Source organism: Schistocerca gregaria, chromosome 8 (genome assembly GCF_023897955.1).
Source record: "Schistocerca gregaria isolate iqSchGreg1 chromosome 8, iqSchGreg1.2, whole genome shotgun sequence".
Lineage (NCBI taxonomy): Eukaryota > Metazoa > Arthropoda > Insecta > Orthoptera > Acrididae > Schistocerca > Schistocerca gregaria.
Window position 1 is genome coordinate 129343232 of NC_064927.1, and position 6000 is coordinate 129349231.

The window sequence follows — 6000 nt, forward strand, 5'->3', positions numbered from 1 at the left end:
GTACACTGCAAGCTATGTGGTGCGTTGCGTTACGTTGCGTTGCTCTGCTGGTAGACGCCATCGTGCCGAGGAAAATTAAATAGAATGTAGCCCAGGGCAAGATCCATAAGGATAGATGTAGAGTTTATTTATAGATAGCTCGTCTGCTACCAGTCACGATTTTCTTTACTTTATGTTCCTCACGACCCATTTTCAAGTGCTTTTTTGTGTTTGTCACGCCATTTGTATGTGATATTGTCGATGTGTGAGAGTGTGTCGTTGTCTTTCTATTTCCATGTGGTCCATTTAGCACAACAAACACAAAACACGCACTTGAGAAAGGGAATCATTTCCTGAAACGCGTCGTGCGAAAAATAAAGAAAATGATGATTGGTAGGAAATGATACTAAAATGTAGACTTTCTCGGCCGGAAATGTCATGTCCATTATAATTATCCGGGCTGGTATGCCGTGGTCGGTTGATGAATTCTGTGTCAATTCCCAACGTTTCGTCCCTGTCTGTGGAGGACATCTTCACGGGGGTCTGTAGCTCGATGGAAGGTCCTACACACCCACTGGCTCGCTACTGACAGTCAACCCGGATAATTGTAATGGACTTGGTAGCAGATGAGTTGTATATAAACAACCCTATCGTTTTTACAGTCGCAGGCTTTCAGAACCATTTATAATGGATCATATCAGATAGATGTATGGTTGATCAATTGTTCCTTCCAGAATGATTAGATCACTCAGGAAATGCCATATGGCCAGGAACCTTTCGACGACTATTGCAGGATGTTTGCTTTCAGACCTTTCATGGCTTACTGGCCAACGACCATCTGTCTGATGGAGACCGAAACGTGGTTCACATGAAAAGGCCACCTGTCGCCAGTCAGTGGACTTCGAGTAGCGGTACTCGCGGGCAAACTCCAGACTTTTTGCCGATGAACAGCAGTCAGCGTGGGTGCTTGAACGAGGTGCCTGCAGCGGAGGCACATTCGCAGCAAAGTTCGCTGAACGATCGCTAAGGAGACGCCGTTGGTAGCCCCTTGGCTCATCTGGACGGTCGATTGCTCAACAGTCGCACGTCTATTTGCCTGGACACATTCCGCAGCAGTCGTCCACATTGTCATATATTGTCCGTGCAACACCACAGTTGCCTCAGCGCCGGTTTTGCAGAACACCATTTCGCGATCCATGGTACCCTTTAACCACAGCAGCACCCAAACAGATTAAAAACTTAATCGATTCGGAAACGATTCCACCCTTAGCCTGAAAGACAATGATCATGCCGTTTTGGACGTCAAATACGCTACTGGCCATTAAAATTGCTACACTACGAAGAAGACTCTGCTAGAGACGCGAAATTTAACCCACAGGAAGAAGATGCTGTGATATGCAAATGATTAGCTTTTCAAATCATTCACACACCTACAACTTGCTGACATGAGGAAAGTTTCCAAACGATTTCTCGTACACAAACAGCAGTTGACCGGCGTGCCTCGTGTAAGGAGGAGAAATGCGTACCATCACGTTTCCATTTTGATAAAGGTCGGATTGTAGCCTATCGCGATTGCGGTTTATCGTATCGCGACATTGCTGCTCGCGTTGGTCGAGATCCAATGACCGTTAGCAGAATACGAAATCGGTGGGTTCAGGAGGGTAACACGGAACGGCGTGCTGGATCCCAACAACCTCGTATCACTGATACTACCAGTCGAGATGACAGGCATCTTATCCGCACGGCTGTAACGGATCGTGTAGCCACGTCTCGATCCCTGAGTCGACAGATGGGGACGTTTGCAAGACAACAACCATCTGAACTAACAGTTCGACGACGTTTGCAGCAGCATGGACTATCAGCTCGGAGACCACGGCTGCGGTTACCCTTGACTCTGCATCACAGACAGGAGCGCCTGCGATGGTGTACTCAACGACGAACCTGGGTGCACGAATGGCATAGCGTCATTTTCTCGGATGAATCCAGGTTCTGTTTACAGCATCATGATGGTCGCATCCGTGTTTGGCGACATCGCAGTGAACGCACACTGGAAGCGTGTATTGGTCATCGCAGTACTGGCGTATCACCCTTCGTGATGGTATGGGGTGCCATTTGTTTCACGTCTCGGTCACCTCTTGTTCGTATTGACGGCACTTTGAACAGTGGACGTTACATTTCAGATGTGTTACGACCCGTGGCTCTACCCTTCATTGGATCCCTGCGAAACCCTACATTTCAGCAGGATAATGCACGACCGCATGTAGCAGGTCCTGTACGGGCCTTTCCGGACGCAGAAAATGTTCGACAGCTGCATTCTCCAGATCTCTCACCAACTGAAAACGTCTGGTCTATGGTGGCTTAGCAACTACCTCGTAACAATACGCCAGTCACTACTCTTGATGAACTGCGGTATCGTGTTGAAGCTCCATGGGCAGCTGTAATTGTACACGCCTGCCAAGCTCTGTTTGACTCAATGCCCTGGCGTATGAAGGCGTTATTACTGGGTACTGTTTTCTCAGGATCTATGCACCCAAATTGCGTGAAAATGTAATCACATGTCAGTCGTGGTATAATTGTCCAAATGAATACCCGTTTATCATTTGCATTTCTTCTTGGTGTAGCAATTTTAATGGCCAGTAGTGTAAATCGCTCCGTTCCCACATTAAAACAACGACTGCACTCTGTCCACCCCCTACCTACCTCCCTCTCCCCTTAATACACTCTTCACGGCTAGTGCTGTCACCTGCCATCTATCAGTGGTTATACTACTTCCACGTCCAATGGTCGCTGATCATTACTGTGACTGGACCTTGTATGATTGTACTCTCTCTGTTTCAGCACTGAGTTTGTTCGACAGACTTGATTTATGAGCTACTGGCAGCTACTTTGCACTTCCTTGCTCCAAGTTCAACATTTCACATCTTCTATAGATTCTACTGCTGAACAGAAACAGTGACCAAGTACGAATGAGCTTTCGGTGTTAATAAAAAGTGAGAATGATGAAATAATTTTTGTCTATCGTGGAAGATTACTGGAACTTTAAGTCGCACTGCTTGTAATGCATTTTTTTTTAAATCTTCTCTTTATTGACAACACATGAAACTCTCCTTTCTGCCTTATGACACGTACGTGGACACTGATGTTTTCATTTGTGTAGACTAGAGGCAGAATAACATGAACAGCATGTGGAGGAAATATGCGTTTTAACGCAGCTAACAAAGGAATTATACGCCCATCCACTTCGGAAGCAAGCGGTCTGATCTGCTAACTAGATACCGCTGACAACCGCAGCTGGAGAGCGCTGCAGTCGCACATTCTCGTCGTACAAAAGCAAATCTCGTTAACCAGTACGTCGAATGCGACGCAGTCTCTGACTCTTATTTACTTGGTTGTAGCGTTTGCGGTCTCGCGGACGTCAGCAGCCCCGACCCGAGTGAGGACGGCTCGGAGGTACAGCAGCTAGTTTGCCCTGGTCCTTTCCAAGAACGCATGTGCACTGCGTAATTCACGCATTCACTTGTAACCCCGGTTTTCCGCTAGAGCGCAGTGCGATCGCGTATACCACCCTGAGGCACACGTATCTTAAGCAGAAGCCGGGGTTGTTTCTGTGCGCTCAGGAGCACGCAGGAGATCAAGTGAGCACGTTGCACGCTGAATGCGGTCGGCACGGTAGTTCAGCGTGTTCGGTCAGAGGGTTAGCTGCCCTCTGTAGTAAAAAAAAAATTAATCGATTAACAACGAACTTAATCGGGTGTCTTGTGAGAGGTCCATAATTAAAGAATTTGTTGCTAGCGCAATCGAGCTGATGTAATTTCGATGTATTGCTCACGCGCTGCCTGCGATATGTAAGCTAGAAGAGAATCTGAGACCAAAGAGCAGTATTGACTGCAGTAGGAACTGTGTAGCAGTAGGAGTAAGTTGTTGCTAGCGAGCAGTCGTGTCTGGTGTATCGTGTTGGCTGGGCCGGTCGTGTGCAGCGATGGCAGAGCCTGAGCGTTATAGGATAAGGTAAAAGCAGCCTCGCGCATATGTAGTATTGTTACATCAAGTCCCATGTAAATGTTTTTAAAAACAATCTGTTAATAATAATCTTTCTCATAAAAAGTAACTAACAATACTACATATGCGCGAGGCTGCTTTTACCTTATCCTATAACACTCAGGCTCTGCCATCGCTGCACACGACCGGCCCAGCCAACATGATACACCAGACACGACTGCTCGGTAGCAACAACTTACTCCTACTGCTACACAGTTCCTACTGCAGTCAATACTGCTCTTTGGTCTCAGATTCTCTTCTAGCTTACATATCGCAGGCAGCTCGTGAGCAATACATCGAAATTACATCAGCTCGATTGCGCTAGCAACAAATTTTTTAATTATGGACCTCTTACAGTCTTACGATGCAACAAACTAAAGCGACCAGAATAAGAACGGTAGCTCAGCGTGTTCGGTCAGAGGGTTTAGCACCCTAAAAAAAAAAAAAAAAAAACAAAAAAAAAAAAACCAAACCTGAGTGACCAGGTGAACGAACAACCTGAACGAGTGTCATCGGATGTCCGCCACTAACAAATTCAACGAGCAATGTAGAGCAAAATGAGACTAAAAAAAATACCACGTATAGCCATGTGCTTACAGAAGCTACCCGCGGCGAAATGACTTCCGCAAGTTTCGTCGACTCGCAGAAGTTGCGTCCGCAGCTTGGTGGAAACAGCTTTTTGCCTCATACTGCAAGAAATTTCCGAACTTGTTAGTTCGTGAGAGTTTTTCTTGTCTTTGCACAATGTTTGTGTGCTCAATAAAGGCATAAAACCGTCTTTATCACCGAGCGATGTGGCGCAGTGGTTAGCACACTGGACTCGCATTCGGGAGGACGACGGTTCAATCCCGTCTCCGGCCATCCTGATTTAGGTTTTCCGTGATTTCCCTAAATCGTTTCAGGCAAATGCCGGGATGGTTCCTTTGAAAGGGCACGGCCGATTTCCTTCCCAATCCTTCCCTAACCCGAGCTTGCGCTCTGTCTCTAATGACCTCGTTGTCGACGAGACGTTAAACACTAACCACCACCACCACCGTCTTTATCGAAAACGAGATTGCGCAGTGACAGATGGTCCGAAAGATATGTACCATTGTAGGCCCTAACAAGTATAATTGGCTACCGTCAGCCAAGTGCAAATGAATTTACCGGTTACTTTGTTTCACCTGAAGGGGAAGTAGAATGGGAGAACAGCTTGTAATAAAAGTAATAAATACTGCTTGCAAAAATATAAGGGCAATTAAAAGCGATCTCTCGATTATATAGTTTACCATATTTTTACACTGTTTTTTAATATTTGATTTTACAGCAGAAAAGAGATGTTAGCAGCTTGCATACGACACTTCTGAAAGTTTTTAATCTCAGTGAAATCCTCTCACTTCTGTTCATTCAATAAAGTTTCTTGACAAATATGTGTCCATTTTCCACCCAAACCTGCCTTTTTTCGTCACGTTTCTTCTTCAGTAATAAGAGCGCTACAGCGGTAGTTGCTGATCTGGTTTTTAAGCACGACACTGTAAATTTCCAAATTTCCTCTTCGCTATCTCACGACACGACACTAGCGGAAACACTTCTGCGAGTACTAGCAGCAAGTTCCAGAAATTAACTTGGCAAAGTGACTTGCGGAAGTGATCTTGCCGAAGTTTTATGTTTTTAATGTCAACACCTAAGCAAGTTCTTACGGAAGCCACTTGCAGAAGTTATCTCCTATTGGACACACGGCTCCATGCAGCAGGTAACAGGGACTTGATCCCCTCCGCCTCTGCCACCCCTATCCCACCCTCATCAAAATTTCCAGTGCTGTACGACGTACACAGCTACTTTTCCGTATCAGGTGAGAGCTAAGCTTGAATGCTTCTAGTGCTTGGGAAGTGACCTAGGTTCAAAAACTGTGATAACTGTATAAAGTTCCATACGTGTAAGCCGGCCGTTGTCGCTGAGTGGTTCTAGGCGCTTCAGTCCAGAACCGCGCTGCCGCTAAGGTTG